General features: G+C 34.0%; 11 non-coding genes and 1 pseudogene across 11 annotated transcripts; all 12 read right to left on the bottom strand.

Annotated features, from left to right (window-relative positions):
• Nucleotides 1–12,992: 12,992 nt before the first annotated feature.
• On the bottom strand, nucleotides 12,993–13,062 carry LOC134688635 (U6 spliceosomal RNA; annotated as a pseudogene).
• A 1,054-nt stretch (nucleotides 13,063–14,116) lies between these two features.
• Nucleotides 14,117–14,223, bottom strand: LOC134688626 (U6 spliceosomal RNA). Its single transcript, XR_010101846.1, has one exon. It is a non-coding gene; the product is annotated as a U6 spliceosomal RNA (small nuclear RNA).
• Nucleotides 14,224–14,839: 616 nt separating this feature from the next.
• LOC134688625 (U6 spliceosomal RNA) lies at nucleotides 14,840–14,946 on the bottom strand. Its single transcript, XR_010101845.1, has one exon. It is a non-coding gene; the product is annotated as a U6 spliceosomal RNA (small nuclear RNA).
• Nucleotides 14,947–16,000: 1,054 nt separating this feature from the next.
• Nucleotides 16,001–16,107, bottom strand: LOC134688624 (U6 spliceosomal RNA). The gene has a single exon (XR_010101844.1). It is a non-coding gene; the product is annotated as a U6 spliceosomal RNA (small nuclear RNA).
• A 1,054-nt stretch (nucleotides 16,108–17,161) lies between these two features.
• Nucleotides 17,162–17,268, bottom strand: LOC134688622 (U6 spliceosomal RNA). The gene has a single exon (XR_010101842.1). It is a non-coding gene; the product is annotated as a U6 spliceosomal RNA (small nuclear RNA).
• A 615-nt stretch (nucleotides 17,269–17,883) lies between these two features.
• LOC134688621 (U6 spliceosomal RNA) lies at nucleotides 17,884–17,990 on the bottom strand. The gene has a single exon (XR_010101841.1). It is a non-coding gene; the product is annotated as a U6 spliceosomal RNA (small nuclear RNA).
• Nucleotides 17,991–18,605: 615 nt separating this feature from the next.
• On the bottom strand, nucleotides 18,606–18,712 carry LOC134688620 (U6 spliceosomal RNA). The gene has a single exon (XR_010101840.1). It is a non-coding gene; the product is annotated as a U6 spliceosomal RNA (small nuclear RNA).
• A 1,054-nt stretch (nucleotides 18,713–19,766) lies between these two features.
• On the bottom strand, nucleotides 19,767–19,873 carry LOC134688619 (U6 spliceosomal RNA). Its single transcript, XR_010101839.1, has one exon. It is a non-coding gene; the product is annotated as a U6 spliceosomal RNA (small nuclear RNA).
• A 615-nt stretch (nucleotides 19,874–20,488) lies between these two features.
• On the bottom strand, nucleotides 20,489–20,595 carry LOC134688618 (U6 spliceosomal RNA). The gene has a single exon (XR_010101838.1). It is a non-coding gene; the product is annotated as a U6 spliceosomal RNA (small nuclear RNA).
• Nucleotides 20,596–21,210: 615 nt separating this feature from the next.
• On the bottom strand, nucleotides 21,211–21,317 carry LOC134688617 (U6 spliceosomal RNA). Its single transcript, XR_010101837.1, has one exon. It is a non-coding gene; the product is annotated as a U6 spliceosomal RNA (small nuclear RNA).
• Nucleotides 21,318–22,371: 1,054 nt separating this feature from the next.
• Nucleotides 22,372–22,478, bottom strand: LOC134688616 (U6 spliceosomal RNA). Its single transcript, XR_010101836.1, has one exon. It is a non-coding gene; the product is annotated as a U6 spliceosomal RNA (small nuclear RNA).
• A 615-nt stretch (nucleotides 22,479–23,093) lies between these two features.
• Nucleotides 23,094–23,200, bottom strand: LOC134688615 (U6 spliceosomal RNA). The gene has a single exon (XR_010101835.1). It is a non-coding gene; the product is annotated as a U6 spliceosomal RNA (small nuclear RNA).
• Nucleotides 23,201–23,241: the final 41 nt, after the last annotated feature.

Raw genomic sequence — 23,241 nt, 5'->3', positions numbered from 1 at the left:
ACGAGTGGAGGGATATTCAGGTCAGATTGGATATATGGCACTTCATGAGAAGAATAGTCAGTACCTGTACCACTGAATCTCATCCATTGTACCCAAAGTTTATGCGCCAACTCTCTGGTTGCATCTTTCAGTGGTGCAGCGAGGATCTGGAGGCCCTGAAGGGAGCTGAAGGAGACCTGTTAGCAAACGAGAGTGTACCCAGTGGACAGCCAATAGACTGGATCACCAAGAAAGAACTATTTTTACACTGTCGACGCACCACTCGAAACCCGGAAGACATCACCTAAAAGGCTTGGAAGCAAGTTATGCAGCCATGCGACCAGCGTTGGATCTCAAAATCCTTGTTATAGAGTCAACCAGCAGGGGAAACCAGAGATGTGCTTCGATGGCATAACACAGATGTGGTACCAGCCACCACTTCTTGACAGATATTTTTCCAGGCCTATTTTCCTGTGGATGCCGAAGAAGTTATGGAGGGTGTTGCTGTATTGCCCTGATCCGGTTTGAAGCAAGAAGGAGCTAACATCTACCGGTCTGTACCGCACTTTACGTAACGTCTTTGGGATGTAAAGATACTATTATCTGGCTGCCGAATACCTGGAATGTCCACGATGTTATAATAACGTCATCAGCTGGAGTGACGAAATTCTGTCCCAGCTTGACGTAGGACACAGAATCCAGTTCCCGTGTATACTCACCAGACATGGGATGTGACCTTTAGGTTGTAAAGATGCTGAAACAGAGGGGCCTAGGAAACAGTGTGAGCCGTCTACGACAGAACCTTGAGGAACTGCATGGGGAGATGTTAAAGAGGACAGCTCAGTACCTTAGTGACTGTCAGCCATTTACAGAAGCAACCAACATAGGGCTCATTACCACTTCTCCTTTTCAGCCACCACCATTACCAGAGAAAGTTCCATCATACCAGTGGATGACCAGTTTTCTGTAGAGATGTACTTTCCCGCCTCAATGAAGTCAAGGCATCCCTAACCTCCTCCTATGGCAGAATTTTAAACGCAGACTCAACCAAGAAAGTACTGCGAAAAATTCAAGAACAGCTGCTTGTACTGCTCCCTGGGTGACCAATGTGGGAATGAACATGGTCTGATTTTGATGTCGGTAGTGATAGCTGGAAAATGTGCTGGGCTAGATGACATGTTTTCGGGTTTGGAAAAAAGGTATAGGAATGCTGGTATTTCACCACCAGAGGTGTTATATGTCGACCGTAAATGCTGCGGACCAAACTTTGTTGGCAGGAAGTTTCAGGAGTGGAGGGATATTCAGGTCAGACTGGATATCTGGCACTTCATGAGAAGAATAGCCAGTACCTGTACCAATGAATCGCATCCGTTGTACCCAAAGTTCTTGTTCCAACTCTCTGGTTGCAGCTTTCAGTGGTGTAGTGAGGATCTGATGGCTATGAAGGGAGCTAGAGAAGACCTGTTGGCAAAAGAGGGTGTACCAAATGGACAGCTAATAGACGGGATAATTGAGAAAGAACTATCTTTACACTGTTGTCGCACCACTCGAAACCCGGAAGACCTCACAGATCTCATCAGTGAACTTCTGAAAGTTTATTGTGGTGAGCATGGTCGAGATCTGTTAGGAAGACCACCCCCGAAACCGGAAGACATCACAGATCTCATCAGTGAACTTCTGAAAGTGTATTGTGGTGAGCATGGTCGAGATCTGTTAGGAACACCACTCCTGGATGCCATTAAAGTTGAGGAAATGTGTCAGTTTCAACAGAACTATGTGCTCTGCATTCTAGATCCACCTGGATCCAAACTGTATGTACAGACGGGGCTGCTGAAGACAGACACATCCAGGTGTACCAGGGGGTCAACGTCCTTGTAGTCCAGCCATCTCCACCTCAACAGGTTTATTCCTAGTGAATTTTAACATTTTATTTTGGTTTGTTTTGTAATATTTCATGCCAGAGGGTTAATTGTAACCATGGACAACTGAAAAAAAATCAAGAAAGAAAAGGATGAGTTAAACAAACATTTCTCCAGTCAAGTAATAATAATACATACATGTACATGTTTACATAAAAATTTATATTAATAAATGTTTTGAACTGAGAAAGCTATCAATATAGTACAGATATGGTTTTTTTATTTAAACCGTAGAGAATATTTGCCTCTTAATATTAGATATAATTGTAATGCACTTTTTTATTAACATGTATGTGGCGCTATTCTGGCTGTGGGTTAACATCTTAGAATTGAGATGATTATATTCATATTTATATATGATTTATATCAACATTATTGTGTCAATTGTCAAAATTTCAATTATCAAAATCGTTGTAATAAATTACTTTCCTCATCATGCCCTTTAATTGGAAAACAATATCTTATCGTATCGTATCGTATCATAACACTATAGAACTCACTGCATGGTTATCTATGCACTTTTGTGTTCAGCAGTAGATCAAACAAACATATAATACATATACCTGTATATTGTTCATTATATTATAATGAAAAAGACTTTATTATTGTTGACGAGTCCAAGATTAGTATATATGTATCGTATCAGATATATATAAACTTTTAATTCTAATTTTCTTAAACACAAATTTATTGTGGATTTAATTTATTTAGCTTCTTTGTTTTGTACATAAAAAGGATGTTAGTTTTTTCCATTTAAATTTGTTTATATTTTTCATTTCTTGCATTTTTACAGCTAACTATGTGGTATAGTGTTTTCTCATTGTTGAAGGCCATAAATTGACCTAAAGGAGCCATTTTGCTTGAAGGTTTGTACCGGTGGGACCAGGACAGAGCATCTCAGGCTGTCGATGGTCGCACAACATACTGTACCATATGTAGAAGTCTTCTCTGGTACTCAGTGAACAGGTCAGCTGAGAATGTCCATGGAAACCCACTTGACCATTCATACCAGGCTCGTATGGTGTATACAAATAATTAAATAGGAGTTAAGTGTCTGTATACTCATCCAGGAATGGCACTCCAGACTGCCTTGGAGGAGAATGAAGAGGAGAGAGAAACAGAGGACCAAACAGACATACTTGATGGATTTGTTGACATGACAATTCCAGAAACCAGATCTGAGTCTTCCCATCATGATCTTCCACTCTCTGACCAGGTAATGGAACATACGCTGACAAATGTGACTTCAACCCAATCAAGTTCCACTACATTGTTGAGAGAGTCAATGCCAGAAAAAAAAGCCTGAAACTGTCCCCTAGAACACACATTGTCAACCACACCAATATTAATCGTATATTTAAAAAAACGCCAAAATTAAATCATTTAATAAAATTGACTCATTTATATAGTATTAATAACCAGCCGTCTTTCAAACAGTTGTTCATATCACATAGCCAGTCACTAATCCACTTCCGGCACCCAGTCGTCCAACTCTCTAAAACACCAGACTGGTCCTTTTATGAAGCCTACATAGAACAATATGTCATCAACATCTCACAACCCCACCGTCAACATTACGCAAGCAATCCTTCGCCTTTTTAAATCAGCCCTCCAAATCTCGCATCAGGACACCCATTTCTAGAGAGCAGCCATCGTCTTCGAGTAACAACCAACAACCAGCACCTCGCAGAATCCCAGCTCAAAGACAAAATATTAATGAGAGAGGGATCACCGTCATTGAAGGGATCTAGGTGGAGATGCTCAGCCAGAACAGCAACATCAGGAATTTTCGGACGATGATGCGAGTCTTGAAATAACGCATGGCCAGAAATATTGAAAGGTCCCAAAAAATTTAAACTAGACAATTAATGCCGAAATATATAAATACTTTTACAAACCTCAACATGATATCTTTGGAATCATGCAGTACAATTATATATCTACATTGGTAACAAGATATGAAATGTTGGTAAGGGATGGAACCTTTAACAGGTAATTGGGGTTTGTATTTTATTTGTTTAAAAAATATATAGACCACAAAATAAAGGATTTTGACAGGGGCGGATTTTACGGGTGTGCGCCCCCTTTTAAAAAACACTTATCATATCCAGACATCAACTCAGCTTTGCTTATTTGAATATTATATCACGGAAATTATATTAAAATGATAGAGAATTTTAAAACAATGTCCGTTTTAATTTTAATTTAAGTGATAGACAGGTTGCCGGGGCAGAAAATAGATATACACAACAAAACACACCATTTAAACGAAACATAATGACTGTTGTTGTAAAAATCAAGGTTCCTGAGCTATTTTAAAATTCGAATCGAGAGGCTTTTAATACAGGCTCAAATGGCTGAAACGTCGAATTTGCTAACTTCGTGTTAAAAATTGGCTTACAATGTCATTAGAAAAACAGGTTGAAACTTGAATGTCCAAAGAATAAGCAAGTCGAAACCTTGTATGTGTAGTCGTTGAACTTTAGGTTCCCACGTAAAGTTAAAATGTTCCTATTTCAAGAAGAATAAACTCACAAAAAAACCACTAAATTCGCGTTCAATGTTTTGATTTTGACCGCCTGACAACTTTACGAAAATATTAGAGTGATTGTAAATAAGGACTCTGTGACGGACAACTTATAATATCCGAATTTTAAAGATTTTAGTGAAATAAAGCCAGTCCAGTTCAAACTATTATCACGTGGTACAACTCTAATTTACATATTATGAATATTAATTAGCAAAAGCACCACTAATTTCTGGCTATGTTTATTTTGAGCATAACTTTTCCCTTTTCTTTTTTTTGGGTTACTGCAAACATTTAAGAATGGGGTAATACTGAATACACACATGATGTAATTACAGAATATGTCTTGAAGATAAAGAATACAGAAATGAATCTAGAAAGTTAGAAAAAGGGGTCGGGTAATGTTTCGGTAGCAATTTGATAAGTGGGTCCTGGACAATATATTGTCAACAATACATGTAAATTTGAACTCACTAAACCCGCCTTTGGAAATAAAGCACAATATTATTGATAAATAATATTATTGTCAATTTTCGTAGGCAATGTGTATTCGATATGATCGTTTATATTCATATAAGAAAAAGATACACAGATATAGTCCTTCATTACAAAAACATGAAAATTTGGTGTTTTAACTATATAGATATATACTACTCGTCTAAACATCAACCCAACAATGTTAGATCTGTAAATTTGCTTTCGCAATTTTTTTTCTTCCCACGCCGGGATTCGAACCCATGCTACTGAGATATCGTGACACTAAATCGCCTGCACTGCAGCCGTCCCGCTAGCCCACACCTCTGTTAAATGTGGATCAGGGCTAAATCATTAGTTTACATAAATCCCAACCTGAACGTATGCGTCTATCCGTGCACGTGGATATTGCAAATGATCGACAAATCGGTAAAAAGTGTCAAAAGAAGGGAGACAACAGTCAACAATGTGTTGTTATCTTGTACTACACAACATAATTTGTCAAAAAAGAAAAAAAAAGCATAAATATAAAGAAAGCACATTGTCGATATGTTTTACTGTAGAGCATTAACACAATGACGGAATGTATAAGTACCGAGCCACGTAAAATGAATATTACCACAATTAACTAATGATCCGTAAAAGTAATGATTTATATGCAATTAAAAGCTGAATAACATAAAACTTAATTGAGATGATAAAACAACGTCAGTACCTAGAATCTATACTTTATGGTCATCGTGTAATATTTATTGAAGTTCATTCGGAATATTTATCACCAATTCGGTAAACTTTATATAGAAAAAAGTCGAGACCTTCTTTTACATAACCGCCTGATACATCAACTTTTGATCGATGAGAAAAGCTAGTATACTATAATTTCTTTCATTTTAAATTTTCTGTTTATTTTCGAAAACGGACATTCTGGCTCACAACTCTTTTGTTTATTACTTACTAGGTTATATCTCCTTTTTTCTGTTTATTCAATTTAGTTCATAATTCATCACTTTCTCTTGGATTAAGATTACTCTTCAAAAGACTAGGAAATAAATGTCCAACACGCAGAACAATTTCCGGGTAGATATCCTATTTTCAAGTACAGCGATCATAGTATTATTTAAGCACCGATCAAGTCGACAATAGATAAGACACAATTGTTTTTCAAAATTTGACTGTCCCTTTTTATTTTAACGTGTCTCTACGGCGTGTTGATGATGGAAGTTTTTAACGACCTTGCCCGGTCGGCGCAAAGATTGCAGTGTTCCAATTTTAAACCCAACTGTCCGAATCAATCAGAACTGGAAGGACAAATTGAATAAGAGGGCATTGTAAACAAAGGTAGGCATTTTGTAATAGTTTTTTTTGAAAAGGTCAGTGAAAGAGGAACGCTATTCTAACACAGGACACTTGATTTAAATTCACAATTACAACCATACGTGACTGAGTAGTAATACCTTCAAGAGAGACCCTTATTTGAGTAGATTATGCAAAATTGATTGGCCGAGATTCAAACAAAAACCGTCAATTTGTACGGACACAACTGACATACTTCGGGATTTTTTCGCTGCGTTGAAGACCCATTAGTAGCCTTCTGCTGTTGTCTGCTCTTTAACAAAAACGTCTGGCGTAATAAATTACAATCTTGGTACCTTTGATAATTATTCCTCATTTAAATTCTAAATCTTATTTGCTATCTTTTTAAGATTCTTCGAAACGGACAACATCAAGAGTCCAGATGGAAATAGCAAAATTATCAGAAGTCAAAAAGGCTTGCACACTAAATGTTTGTCATTTATAAACGCAGCAGTTGAGTGATGTTATCGACTTTCCAGCAATAATGCAATGCTTGAGAAAGATGTTGGTGCCACATGCCTTTTAAAGATGAGAAATGTCAGATTTGCTACCAGCATTTTTATTCAAAAAGAAATATTGCCAATTTTAGCAAAACTAAGCAAATCTTGTCAAGCAGGAACAATAAATTATGTTTGGATAAGGAAAGTAGTCAAAGTCGAAATTGCCCCCCCCCCCCCCCCAATAAAACCAGATTTAACGATAACCTGAATTTTAAACCCACTGAAAAAAAATCTGAGGAAAATTCCAAACCGAAAGTCCCTTTTCAAATGGCACATTCAAATTCTCAAACAATGTTATACAACTATCATATTCCTGAATTGGTAGAGGATATAAACCTTGTAGAAAATCTAGCTAAACCCCTCACTTGTATGTCAGTATCATCAAATTCCATGATATTGAGAACGATGTGTGAACAAAACAGACATAATAAGAAAAATGGCGAAAATAGGGATACACCAGTCAACATACTTTTATCATCTTAATCACTATTAGTTTAAGCTAATAAACCCAATGCAGCATAAAGACCAAGCATAATAGCAAAAATGATTAAAAACAAGAATACACAAATTTACAAAAACAGGATGTATAAGTACAGAGCCACGTCATAAGTGTAGCACAGAAACATAAAAAAAGAAATCGTCAAAGCACATTAGCAAAAATGAAAGACAAAAATATTTGACATTATCACAATTACGGGATGAATAAGAAAAGAGACAAGTCATATGTATCACAAGAAATACCAAAAGGCATCCGAAAAAGTACATTAGAAATGCCAAAAAATAAAGAATTATAGAACAATAATGTTCCAAGTACAAAACCACGTCAAATGGATATCAATAAAAAGTCTATAAAAATTTGAAGCCTTAAGAATCAACTTGAATAAGACAGATATCAATAAAAACAGTCTATAAGAAATTGAAGCCTTAAGAATCAGCTTGAGTTAGAGATATGATGAGGCAGCACCACTTTTTGGACCAATAATTTTTAGCTTGAGATGGGGAGGTAAAGAATAAACTTTATTCTGAATGGATGAGCTACAAGTACCATTATTTATAGTTTAAATGAAGATGTTCTTCTAAGACGACAGAAAAACACCACAGAAATTGTCTTTAAAAGAATAAAGAACCTTCGAAATCCTTCAGACAAAGGGTAAACTTTCCCTAGATTATCTCAGATGGCTGCAAAAGTGCTATATTGGCCTGAACGTTGAGCTTCAGAAGTAAAGCGTGTCAAGACACACTTCCGAAGTACACTGAAGGATAGTATGCTTTCAGGTGTACTGTAAGTGTCCATAAATAGACCTCCAGTGAAAGAGGCAAGAAAGCTGATCAATAAATGTGTTGACAATTGATATGAGGCAAATCCAAGGAGAAGACTTCAGGCCAAGACTGAAGATAGAGTCAAAGAAGTGTTAGAAATTGCTGATATAAGTATTCAAGCAGTTTTTAATGTAAACAATGAAGAGGTAACGGGATTAGTAAGAACAACAAGGGCACACATTTTAACTAACTGGTTTCTAAGATGATGCTGACCATGACAGTGGGGAATACGATGACAATAAGAGTAAATACTCTGATAACTTTGATTAATTGAGTCAAAAATAGGGGGTACAGCAGTTAACATAGTGTTTGGTTTTAATCACTTTAATAACAACCAAATATGTAACTAAGATACACGATAAGGTGTATATGCTCAAGGCACATTAGCTATAATACACAAATTAACAAAGAACAATAACACCCTGACGAGATGTTTAAGTACAGAACCACGCCAAATGGATATCAGCAAAAACAGACTTAACAGTAATATTCTTACAGAAAATTAAAGAACAACACGTTATCAAGATCAAAGACAACGTCAATACCAATGATATATATATATATATCAACAAAATCTTGCTAGCTTTCGATGAACTTTTTTTTATAGAAAGTATGAGTTAGTATTAGTTCCAATAAGATTACTTCTCATTCAAGTAAAGTTAGTTGAAAGTAAATAAACTCATCATAGAAACAGGGATTGAAATTTTGTATTTTCGCCAGACACGCGATTAGTCTTAAAAAAAGACTCATCATTGAAGCTTGCATAAAATAAGATAAAAAGGCAAAACAAAGTACGAGGTGGAAAAGCATTGAGACCAATTTAAACCATTATAGGTCAAAGTACGGTCTTAAACACCGAGCTTTGGCTCACATCGAACAGCAAGCTAGATAGGGCCAACAAGAAATTACTAGTTATCAGTCCATCAAAACTGAAACAAACAAACGCTACCAATCATCGGAAGTAGTGAAAAACAGCTGTCATATTCCCAGCAGCCTATACTATTTAAACATACATTACAGACACACAGCATAACGACATGTGACACAAAAGATTTTAACAAACAAAGACGATTTTGTAGAAAGTAATATTGCGAAAAGGGTACTTTGACCCATCACTCAAGTATTATAACTTTGACGTCTTCCAACATGATGGAATAGGTAAAGCAACTATTTGAATGCATGGCTTTATTAAAGAGTGTTGTATGTGCCAATTTTCTTCTAGTTTCTAGTGATGTCAGTTTTAATTATTCTAAAAGAGTTGTAACTGTTCCAAGCTCTGTTGAGTAGTTGCTTTTGTTAAAGCGTGCTGCGACGCTGGACCATCTCAATGTGGGTCACATGAGCTGTACGTATTCAAGGTAAAGTCGATCAAAAATGTTTTTATCGTTTATAGTACACAGCGTTTATAGTAAGCTCATTCTGCTATGTCAAATAGTAAAATGTGCTTAATTTATGCGTTAACATCTCCCTTATTATTCAATAAAATGGACTCTAAAAAGACCTAAAACAAAACTTTATGGAACAACACTGGTATCAAATGCATAGGGTTTAATAAATTCAAGGATTAAATTGGTTGACGAAGATATTTTTTGTCTTACCAGTAATTTATACCTTTGTCTTGAACTTCATAGAATTTTCCAAACCAGTATAAATAATTACACTCAAATCTAATAGGGAAAATATTAAACATGGTTGGCTTTTTACATACAAAATGTCTTACAAAATCTGGTTATTAAAAAATATGTGAAAAATAATTCTAAAACACCTAATGTTTGCTTTGATGATTTTCAGAGAGCTGTTGATTCTGAATCTCATTTACATACTATTTATAAACTATAAACTTATTGGAGTAAATTCCAAATTTAACATTATGATGAAAAGCATGTATGCCCGTGTATAGTCTACTCCAATTTTCAAATAGTTAAAGAACACATTTATTTTAAAGTAGCTTGGTGTGAGACCGAGAGAAACCGAAGTCCCAAATTATTTGTGGTATCCAAATTCAATTAACTAGATTAAATTATTTTTCGCAATATTTTCTCTAACATGTTTTTCCCTAAAACAGATGCATTGAGTCTTTTAATAATATTTGTAAATGGTTTATCTTTTATTAATTTTTTAACATAGTTCATCTTTCTAATTTTTGTAAACTGTTTATCTCATTAGTTTGTGTAAATAGTTTTGTAAATAGTTAATGTTCTTAAAACGGGAAGTCCGTAATCAAATGGCCAAATTAAAAGCTCAAATATATCAAACGAATTGACAATAACTGTCATATTCCTGACTTGGTAAAGGCATTTTCTTCGTAGAAAATGGTGGCTTAATCCTGGTTTTAAAGCAAGCAAAACCTCTCACTTGTATGGCTGTTGCAAAAAAATCTATTATATTAACCACAATGATTTAACAAAACAGAATTAATAGGTAAAAATGTAAAAAATATAAGTATCGGAACAGCAGTCAACATCGTGTTTTATATAATTATATATAAAAATACTCAAATGTGTAAACAAACATTTACCATGACACTATAACACAATGACAGGATGTATAGGTACAGAACCATGTCATATGAAACAAAAAGGCATATAGACAAAGCTTGTCAAAAAGGAATGACAAGACTGCTAAAATTAAAGAACAATGAATGACGGGATGTATAAGTACAGAGCCTTGTCTAATACACTTTATCGCTAATCCTTGCTGATCCCAGAATATGTCCCGCTCAAATTATTGACGTCATACAACAATAATCTTTCTATTGTGGCATCAGCTATGCTGTATTATGACGCCAAAATTTTACGGGACCCAGTGTTATGTCCAGTAATGGCGGTCAAGTAGCGATAAGGTGTATTAATATCCAAAAAAAAACTCAGATAAAACTTTAAAGTAATAATGATAAAGACAAGTAAAAAAATAATATAGCACGAACTACTGTTCTCATTGTTGAAAGCCATAGAGTTGTCTACAATTTCTTACATCTACTTCATTTAAACAGTGGTAATTGTCTCATTGGCAATCAAACCACATCTCATTTGTGTATAGTGAATTCAATTTTAAATTTATGAGCTGATTTGGCATAGTGCAAATAGTGAACCAACAAAAAGACAGCAACATTTAAATCATTTAAAATGACTAAAAATACTTAGTCTCACAAAAAACTGCAATACCTTATGAAAAAATACTGTTTATATGTCAAATGTATAACAATTCAAGTTTCCTGAGGGGATAGGATTTGTATAAATGTACTGTGAACATTACTATATTGTCTATAAATATTAATAGCCTACATACCTTATCATTTATTAAGAAACATTCAAGTTGCTGGCAAATAGTCATTGATTTTGTTTAAATAAAAACATGTATAAGTGCTTTCGTATGTGTTCGTAGATAGTAGATGTTGTTGTGTCCTGTTAAATTGCTATACGATGATGACTGATGTTCCCATATTTTGACTATTTTATTGATTGTGACTGTTTATTTAACGCATCATGTAAATGTAACGGAATTTGATGAGACTGTTATTAAAGTGAGAGGGTTAGCGCTATAGAACCAGGTTTAATCCACCATTTTCTACATTTGAAAATGCCTGTACCAAGTCAGGAATATGACAGTTCTTGTCCATTCGTTTTTGATGCGTTTTGTTTTTTGATTTTGCCATGTGATTATGGACTTTCCAAATTGATTTTCCTCTGAGTTCAGTATTTTTGTGATTTTACTTTCTATTCTATGAAAGTAAAACAATCTTCATATTTTATACAGTCACTCCTTGTTATTTTACACAATATATCATCGGTGTCAGTCTGTATACTTCTGAGATGATAGACCCTTTGTATATTCTCTAGTATTTTTCTGTCACTTTGACTTTATTCTAACTTATTTAGTTTAACTATAATATCTTACCTTGAATCTATCAAGCAACAATTTTCTCTCTCTCGGATATATCTACTTTTAAGACTGTAATTAAAGAACTATTAAAATAACAGCAATTGTAAAAAATGAAGATTTTTTCATATATTTTTTAGGAAACATTTGATCTTTATAATTCTTAGATTTTTGTTGGCAAAAGACAAAATTAAACAATAAAATGGAATACTATTTTTATTTGTTACCAAACAAGAGAAATAAGCTAGAGTATCACATGTAAGCTTTATGAGATATTACATATAAAAAAGAAGATGTGGTATGAATGCCAAGGAGACAACTATCCACAAAAGACCAAAATGACACAGTCTTTTTTCATGGTTTGTTTGAAAACATTATGGTACTATTTTAAAAGTAAGTATACTATGTGAATTTTTGTATAATTTTGTGCTTAAATTTGCTTGAATAAAATTTTACAAAACGATATCATCTGTTTATGATTATTTTGTTCCTTTGCCTATTTGTTTATATGTTTGGTTGTATATTTACCTTTTAATTTTTTTGATTTCTTTCCCCTTAGTCACCTTCATAGTTGTATAACTGAGGATTTGTTTAGTTTATACAAATCCTTGGTTGTTTGCAACTTTGATCATAAAGACAGTTTCATTTACTTATAGGAGTTTATTGTTCACCTTTTACTAATAGTAGCGTATATTCTCGTTCAGAACACTTTCTGCGATATTTTTAATGAATCTTTCCTCTTTGTCTTCATCTTTTAAGAAAAACGTTCCCGGATCATATCCTCACTTTAGGTTGCTCTAAACAAATCTTTAACTCGGGAAACAATTCCTAATAAACAAAAATACAGGAAAGGTTTTATTGTAATAAATTTTAAAAACGAACATTCAAATTATCTGCTATAATTTCAAAATAAAAAAAAAGTATTAAAAAGGTTAAAAAAAGAGTCCTATTATTTTCAGAACTTCAAGACAATTTATATTTTTCCACGTGTTTCTCTCATTCAGATCTCGATAGAAAACAGCGCAGATTGGGTGAGACCATTTGCGCAGGGGCCATGCTAATCTTCTCTGTATCGTTCCAATTTTAGTATATGTACTGCCGAAGCGAGTACAACAACAGATTCGACTGACACCTATATATACTCGTAATTTCTCAATAGATACATATTCAGGATTTGAGATATTTGCATATTTCCGTAAACCTTTTGCAAAATTTAAAAGAAAACGCAATCGGAAAGGAAAAATAAGTAGTTAGGGACAACTAACTAACAAAAGAACGCATTTTGGTATACGGGTTTAATGTGAAATTTTATAACTTTGGATGAAAATTGTTTTCAACACTAAAACGGTACAAACGTTTCCAGTACGTATAGTGGTCGTATAATGTAAATAAGTTAGCGGTTAATCGTAAATAGCCTAAAGGGAAAACGGTAGTATTTAATTTTCCCAGCATTAGGATGGCCTTTTGTGTACCCAAGACAGGTGAAGGAAGTCAAATTATGAGCGCTGTGATTGGATGTAAGGGTACAATATATTTTTTATTTATCTATGAATAACTGCAGTGTGTAAATTTATAATATAAATTTTAAAACCTATTGAAATATTTTCTAGAGAATTATTCGAAAAGGCTTCCAAAATTTCATAAATTTGGTGCAAAATGACGGGTGGCATGGATAACATAAACCAGCTCCGTTGGAAATTGGTCATGATACTATTTGGCTTCAATTTTTAGAATACAGTAATAAAGTTCTAACACCACACATAACTGTTTTATCCAGGTTTTTATTATAAAAACTGGTAAATTTAGAAAATGTTAGTATTGTCGCCTATGGCAGAATAAATAGTACCGTTTTCCCTAAATGTCGAGTTGTAAAAAAAGCCATTACATAAGCACCTGTACGCATGCACGGAACTCCTTTATAGAGTTTCAAGATCATTAGGATCAATCAAGAAAATCGTAGTGAAACCTCTACAATATATTAAAGTAACAAGATTTGTATTCTGACAAACCCGAGATGCTATATTTTTTTCCCCCAGGACGAAAAGATAGTACAACGGTTGAACATGTCCGATTGTATTAATTCGCATGTAGTTTAGAATGTTGATGACGTCTATGAAAAATAAACATCTTACTGTTCTTTGTATATAACAAATATTGGATCAAAGAAAAATATGGAACGCTTCACGAATTTGCGTGTCATCCTTGCGCAGGGGCCATGCTAATCTTCTCTGTATCGTTCCAATTTTAGTATATGTACTGCCGAAGCGAGTACAACAACAGATTCGACTGACACCTATATATACTCGTAATTTCTCAATAGATACATATTCAGGATTTGAGATATTTGCATATTTCCGTAAACCTTTTGCAAAATTTAAAAGAAAACGCAATCGGAAAGGAAAAATAAGTAGTTAGGGACAACTAACTAACAAAAGAACGCATTTTGGTATACGGGTCTAATGTGAAATTTTATAACTTTGGATGAAAATTGTTTTCAACACTAAAACGGTACAAACGTTTCCAGTACGTATAGTGGTCGTATAATGTAAATAAGTTAGCGGTTAATCGTAAATAGCCTAAATGTCGAGTTGTTAAAAAAAGCCATTACATAAGCACCTGTATGCATGCACGGAACTCCTTTATAGAGTTTCAAGATCATTAGGATCAATCAAGAAAATCGTAGTGAAACCTCTACAATATATTAAAGTAACAAGATTTGTATTCTGACAAACCCGAGATGCTATATTTTTTTCCCCCAGGACGAAAAGATAGTACAACGGTTGAACATGTCCGATTGTATTAATTCGCATGTAGTTTAGAATGTTGATGACGTCTATGAAAAATAAACATCTTACTGTTCTTTGTATATAACAAATATTGGATCAAAGAAAAATATGGAACGCTTCACGAATTTGCGTGTCATCCTTGCGCAGGGGCCATGCTAATCTTCTCTGTATCGTTCCAATTTTAGTATATGTACTGCCGAAGCGAGTACAACAACAGATTCGACTGACACCTATATATACTCGTAATTTCTCAATAGATACATATTCAGGATTTGAGATATTTGCATATTTCCGTAAACCTTTTGCAAAATTTAAAAGAAAACGCAATCGGAAAGGAAAAATAAGTAGTTAGGGACAACTAACTAACAAAAGAACGCATTTTGGTATACGGGTTTAATGTGAAATTTTATAACTTTGGATGAAAATTGTTTTCAACACTAAAACGGTACAAACGTTTCCAGTACGTATAGTGGTCGTATAATGTAAATAAGTTAGCGGTTAATCGTAAATAGCCTAAAGGGAAAACGGTAGTATTTAATTTTCCCAGCATTAGGATGGCCTTTTGTGTACCCAAGACAGGTGAAGGAAGTCAAATTATGAGCGCTGTGATTGGATGTAAGGGTACAATATATTTTTTATTTATCTATGAATAACTGCAGTGTGTAAATTTATAATATAAATTTTAAAACCTATTGAAATATTTTCTAGAGAATTATTCGAAAAGGCTTCCAAAATTTCATAAATTTGGTGCAAAATGACGGGTGGCATGGATAACATAAACCAGCTCCGTTGGAAATTGGTCATGATACTATTTGGCTTCAATTTTTAGAATACAGTAATAAAGTTCTAACACCACACATAACTGTTTTATCCAGGTTTTTATTATAAAAACTGGTAAATTTAGAAAATGTTAGTATTGTCGCCTATGGCAGAATAAATAGTACCGTTTTCCCTAAATGTCGAGTTGTAAAAAAAGCCATTACATAAGCACCTGTACGCATGCACGGAACTCCTTTATAGAGTTTCAAGATCATTAGGATCAATCAAGAAAATCGTAGTGAAACCTCTACAATATATTAAAGTAACAAGATTTGTATTCTGACAAACCCGAGATGCTATATTTTTTTCCCCCAGGACGAAAAGATAGTACAACGGTTGAACATGTCCGATTGTATTAATTCGCATGTAGTTTAGAATGTTGATGACGTCTATGAAAAATAAACATCTTACTGTTCTTTGTATATAACAAATATTGGATCAAAGAAAAATATGGAACGCTTCACGAATTTGCGTGTCATCCTTGCGCAGGGGCCATGCTAATCTTCTCTGTATCGTTCCAATTTTAGTATATGTACTGCCGAAGCGAGTACAACAACAGATTCGACTGACACCTATATATACTCGTAATTTCTCAATAGATACATATTCAGGATTTGAGATATTTGCATATTTCCGTAAACCTTTTGCAAAATTTAAAAGAAAACGCAATCGGAAAGGAAAAATAAGTAGTTAGGGACAACTAACTAACAAAAGAACGCATTTTGGTATACGGGTTTAATGTGAAATTTTATAACTTTGGATGAAAATTGTTTTCAACACTAAAACGGTACAAACGTTTCCAGTACGTATAGTGGTCGTATAATGTAAATAAGTTAGCGGTTAATCGTAAATAGCCTAAAGGGAAAACGGTAGTATTTAATTTTCCCAGCATTAGGATGGCCTTTTGTGTACCCAAGACAGGTGAAGGAAGTCAAATTATGAGCGCTGTGATTGGATGTAAGGGTACAATATATTTTTTATTTATCTATGAATAACTGCAGTGTGTAAATTTATAATATAAATTTTAAAACCTATTGAAATATTTTCTAGAGAATTATTCGAAAAGGCTTCCAAAATTTCATAAATTTGGTGCAAAATGACGGTGGGCATGGATAACATAAACCAGCTCCGTTGGAAATTGGTCATGATACTATTTGGCTTCAATTTTTAGAATACAGTAATAAAGTTCTAACACCACACATAACTGTTTTATCCAGGTTTTTATTATAAAAACTGGTAAATTTAGAAAATGTTAGTATTGTCGCCTATGGCAGAATAAATAGTACCGTTTTCCCTAAATGTCGAGTTGTAAAAAAAGCCATTACATAAGCACCTGTACGCATGCACGGAACTCCTTTATAGAGTTTCAAGATCATTAGGATCAATCAAGAAAATCGTAGTGAAACCTCTACAATATATTAAAGTAACAAGATTTGTATTCTGACAAACCCGAGATGCTATATTTTTTTCCCCCAGGACGAAAAGATAGTACAACGGTTGAACATGTCCGATTGTATTAATTCGCATGTAGTTTAGAATGTTGATGACGTCTATGAAAAATAAACATCTTACTGTTCTTTGTATATAACAAATATTGGATCAAAGAAAAATATGGAACGCTTCACGAATTTGCGTGTCATCCTTGCGCAGGGGCCATGCTAATCTTCTCTGTATCGTTCCAATTTTAGTATATGTACTGCCGAAGCGAGTACAACAACAGATTCGACTGACACCTATATATACTCGTAATTTCTCAATAGATACATATTCAGGATTTGAGATATTTGCATATTTCCGTAAACCTTTTGCAAAATTTAAAAGAAAACGCAATCGGAAAGGAAAAATAAGTAGTTAGGGACAACTAACTAACAAAAGAACGCATTTTGGTATACGGGTTTAATGTGAAATTTTATAACTTTGGATGAAAATTGTTTTCAACACTAAAACGGTACAAACGTTTCCAGTACGTATAGTGGTCGTATAATGTAAATAAGTTAGCGGTTAATCGTAAATAGCCTAAATGTCGAGTTGTAAAAAAAGCCATTACATAAGCACCTGTATGCATGCACGGAACTCCTTTATAGAGTTTCAAGATCATTAGGATCAATCAAGAAAATCGTAGTGAAACCTCTACAATATATTAAAGTAACAAGATTTGTATTCTGACAAACCCGAGATGCTATATTTTTTTCCCCCAGGACGAAAAGATAGTACAACGGTTGAACATGTCCGATTGTATTAATTCGCATGTAGTTTAGAATGTTGATGACGTCTATGAAAAATAAACATCTTACTGTTCTTTGTATATAACAAATATTGGATCAAAGAAAAATATGGAACGCTTCACGAATTTGCGTGTCATCCTTGCGCAGGGGCCATGCTAATCTTCTCTGTATCGTTCCAATTTTAGTATATGTACTGCCGAAGCGAGTACAACAACAGATTCGACTGACACCTATATATACTCGTAATTTCTCAATAGATACATATTCAGGATTTGAGATATTTGCATATTTCCGTAAACCTTTTGCAAAATTTAAAAGAAAACGCAATCGGAAAGGAAAAATAAGTAGTTAGGGACAACTAACTAACAAAAGAACGCATTTTGGTATACGGGTTTAATGTGAAATTTTATAACTTTGGATGAAAATTGTTTTCAACACTAAAACGGTACAAACGTTTCCAGTACGTATAGTGGTCGTATAATGTAAATAAGTTAGCGGTTAATCGTAAATAGCCTAAATGTCGAGTTGTAAAAAAAGCCATTACATAAGCACCTGTATGCATGCACGGAACTCCTTTATAGAGTTTCAAGATCATTAGGATCAATCAAGAAAATCGTAGTGAAACCTCTAGAATATATTAAAGTAACAAGATTTGTATTCTGACAAACCCGAGATGCTATATTTTTTTCCCCCAGGACGAAAAGATAGTACAACGGTTGAACATGTCCGATTGTATTAATTCGCATGTAGTTTAGAATGTTGATGACGTCTATGAAAAATAAACATCTTACTGTTCTTTGTATATAACAAATATTGGATCAAAGAAAAATATGGAACGCTTCACGAATTTGCGTGTCATCCTTGCGCAGGGGCCATGCTAATCTTCTCTGTATCGTTCCAATTTTAGTATATGTACTGCCGAAGCGAGTACAACAACAGATTCGACTGACACCTATATATACTCGTAATTTCTCAATAGATACATATTCAGGATTTGAGATATTTGCATATTTCCGCAAACCTTTTGCAAAATTTAAAAGAAAACGCAATCGGAAAGGAAAAATAAGTAGTTAGGGACAACTAACTAACAAAAGAACGCATTTTGGTATACGGGTTTAATGTGAAATTTTATAACTTTGGATGAAAATTGTTTTCAACACTAAAACGGTACAAACGTTTCCAGTACGTATAGTGGTCGTATAATGTAAATAAGTTAGCGGTTAATCGTAAATAGCCTAAAGGGAAAACGGTAGTATTTAATTTTCCCAGCATTAGGATGGCCTTTTGTGTACCCAAGACAGGTGAAGGAAGTCAAATTATGAGCGCTGTGATTGGATGTAAGGGTACAATATATTTTTTATTTATCTATGAATAACTGCAGTGTGTAAATTTATAATATAAATTTTAAAACCTATTGAAATATTTTCTAGAGAATTATTCGAAAAGGCTTCCAAAATTTCATAAATTTGGTGCAAAATGACGGTGGGCATGGATAACATAAACCAGCTCCATTGGAAATTGGTCATGATACTATTTGGCTTCAATTTTTAGAATACAGTAATAAAGTTCTAACACCACACATAACTGTTTTATCCAGGTTTTTATTATAAAAACTGGTAAATTTAGAAAATGTTAGTATTGTCGCCTATGGCAGAATAAATAGTACCGTTTTCCCTAAATGTCGAGTTGTAAAAAAAGCCATTACATAAGCACCTGTACGCATGCACGGAACTCCTTTATAGAGTTTCAAGATCATTAGGATCAATCAAGAAAATCGTAGTGAAACCTCTACAATATATTAAAGTAACAAGATTTGTATTCTGACAAACCCGAGATGCTATATTTTTTTCCCCCAGGACGAAAAGATAGTACAACGGTTGAACATGTCCGATTGTATTAATTCGCATGTAGTTTAGAATGTTGATGACGTCTATGAAAAATAAACATCTTACTGTTCTTTGTATATAACAAATATTGGATCAAAGAAAAATATGGAACGCTTCACGAATTTGCGTGTCATCCTTGCGCAGGGGCCATGCTAATCTTCTCTGTATCGTTCCAATTTTAGTATATGTACTGCCGAAGCGAGTACAACAACAGATTCGACTGACACCTATATATACTCGTAATTTCTCAATAGATACATATTCAGGATTTGAGATATTTGCATATTTCCGTAAACCTTTTGCAAAATTTAAAAGAAAACGCAATCGGAAAGGAAAAATAAGTAGTTAGGGACAACTAACTAACAAAAGAACGCATTTTGGTATACGGGTTTAATGTGAAATTTTATAACTTTGGATGAAAATTGTTTTCAACACTAAAACGGTACAAACGTTTCCAGTACGTATAGTGGTCGTATAATGTAAATAAGTTAGCGGTTAATCGTAAATAGCCTAAATGTCGAGTTGTAAAAAAAGCCATTACATAAGCACCTGTATGCATGCACGGAACTCCTTTATAGAGTTTCAAGATCATTAGGATCAATCAAGAAAATCGTAGTGAAACCTCTACAATATATTAAAGTAACAAGATTTGTATTCTGACAAACCCGAGATGCTATATTTTTTTCCCCCAGGACGAAAAGATAGTACAACGGTTGAACATGTCCAATTGTATTAATTCGCATGTAGTTTAGAATGTTGATGACGTCTATGAAAAATAAACATCTTACTGTTCTTTGTATATAACAAATATTGGATCAAAGAAAAATATGGAACGCTTCACGAATTTGCGTGTCATCCTTGCGCAGGGGCCATGCTAATCTTCTCTGTATCGTTCCAATTTTAGTATATGTACTGCCGAAGCGAGTACAACAACAGATTCGACTGACACCTATATATACTCGTAATTTCTCAATAGATACATATTCAGGATTTGAGATATTTGCATATTTCCGTAAACCTTTTGCAAAATTTAAAAGAAAACGCAATCGGAAAGGAAAAATAAGTAGTTAGGGACAACTAACTAACAAAAGAACGCATTTTGGTATACGGGTTTAATGTGAAATTTTATAACTTTGGATGAAAATTGTTTTCAACACTAAAACGGTACAAACGTTTCCAGTACGTATAGTGGTCGTATAATGTAAATAAGTTAGCGGTTAATCGTAAATAGCCTAAATGTCGAGTTGTAAAAAAAGCCATTACATAAGCACCTGTATGCATGCACGGAACTCCTTTATAGAGTTTCAAGATCATTAGGATCAATCAAGAAAATCGTAGTGAAACCTCTAGAATATATTAAAGTAACAAGATTTGTATTCTGACAAACCCGAGATGCTATATTTTTTTCCCCCAGGACGAAAAGATAGTACAACGGTTGAACATGTCCGATTGTATTAATTCGCATGTAGTTTAGAATGTTGATGACGTCTATGAAAAATAAACATCTTACTGTTCTTTGTATATAACAAATATTGGATCAAAGAAAAATATGGAACGCTTCACGAATTTGCGTGTCATCCTTGCGCAGGGGCCATGCTAATCTTCTCTGTATCGTTCCAATTTTAGTATATGTACTGCCGAAGCGAGTACAACAACAGATTCGACTGACACCTATATATACTCGTAATTTCTCAATAGATACATATTCAGGATTTGAGATATTTGCATATTTCCGCAAACCTTTTGCAAAATTTAAAAGAAAACGCAATCGGAAAGGAAAAATAAGTAGTTAGGGACAACTAACTAACAAAAGAACGCATTTTGGTATACGGGTTTAATGTGAAATTTTATAACTTTGGATGAAAATTGTTTTCAACACTAAAACGGTACAAACGTTTCCAGTACGTATAGTGGTCGTATAATGTAAATAAGTTAGCGGTTAATCGTAAATAGCCTAAAGGGAAAACGGTAGTATTTAATTTTCCCAGCATTAGGATGGCCTTTTGTGTACCCAAGACAGGTGAAGGAAGTCAAATTATGAGCGCTGTGATTGGATGTAAGGGTACAATATATTTTTTATTTATCTATGAATAACTGCAGTGTGTAAATTTATAATATAAATTTTAAAACCTATTGAAATATTTTCTAGAGAATTATTCGAAAAGGCTTCCAAAATTTCATAAATTTGGTGCAAAATGACGGTGGGCATGGATAACATAAACCAGCTCCGTTGGAAATTGGTCATGATACTATTTGGCTTCAATTTTTAGAATACAGTAATAAAGTTCTAACACCACACATAACTGTTTTATCCAGGTTTTTATTATAAAAACTGGTAAATTTAGAAAATGTTAGTATTGTCGCCTATGGCAGAATAAATAGTACCGTTTTCCCTAAATGTCGAGTTGTAAAAAAAGCCATTACATAAGCACCTGTACGCATGCACGGAACTCCTTTATAGAGTTTCAAGATCATTAGGATCAATCAAGAAAATCGTAGTGAAACCTCTACAATATATTAAAGTAACAAGATTTGTATTCTGACAAACCCGAGATGCTATATTTTTTTCCCCCAGGACGAAAAGATAGTACAACGGTTGAACATGTCCGATTGTATTAATTCGCATGTAGTTTAGAATGTTGATGACGTCTATGAAAAATAAACATCTTACTGTTCTTTGTATATAACAAATATTGGATCAAAGAAAAATATGGAACGCTTCACGAATTTGCGTGTCATCCTTGCGCAGGGGCCATGCTAATCTTCTCTGTATCGTTCCAATTTTAGTATATGTACTGCCGAAGCGAGTACAACAACAGATTCGACTGACACCTATATATACTCGTAATTTCTCAATAGATACATATTCAGGATTTGAGATATTTGCATATTTCCGTAAACCTTTTGCAAAATTTAAAAGAAAACGCAATCGGAAAGGAAAAATAAGTAGTTAGGGACAACTAACTAACAAAAGAACGCATTTTGGTATACGGGTTTAATGTGAAATTTTATAACTTTGGATGAAAATTGTTTTCAACACTAAAACGGTACAAACGTTTCCAGTACGTATAGTGGTCGTATAATGTAAATAAGTTAGCGGTTAATCGTAAATAGCCTAAATGTCGAGTTGTAAAAAAAGCCATTACATAAGCACCTGTATGCATGCACGGAACTCCTTTATAGAGTTTCAAGATCATTAGGATCAATCAAGAAAATCGTAGTGAAACCTCTACAATATATTAAAGTAACAAGATTTGTATTCTGACAAACCCGAGATGCTATATTTTTTTCCCCCAGGACGAAAAGATAGTACAACGGTTGAACATGTCCGATTGTATTAATTCGCATGTAGTTTAGAATGTTGATGACGTCTATGAAAAATAAACATCTTACTGTTCTTTGTATATAACAAATATTGGATCAAAGAAAAATATGGAACGCTTCACGAATTTGCGTGTCATCCTTGCGCAGGGGCCATGCTAATCTTCTCTGTATCGTTCCAATTTTAGTATATGTACTGCCGAAGCGAGTACAACAACAGATTCGACTGACACCTATATATACTCGTAATTTC

Source organism: Mytilus trossulus, chromosome 10, assembly GCF_036588685.1.
Source record: "Mytilus trossulus isolate FHL-02 chromosome 10, PNRI_Mtr1.1.1.hap1, whole genome shotgun sequence".
NCBI classification, from domain to species: Eukaryota; Metazoa; Mollusca; class Bivalvia; order Mytilida; family Mytilidae; genus Mytilus; species Mytilus trossulus.
The sequence above is the reverse complement of the archived record's forward strand: the minus strand, read 5'-3'. Positions and strand labels throughout refer to the sequence as shown.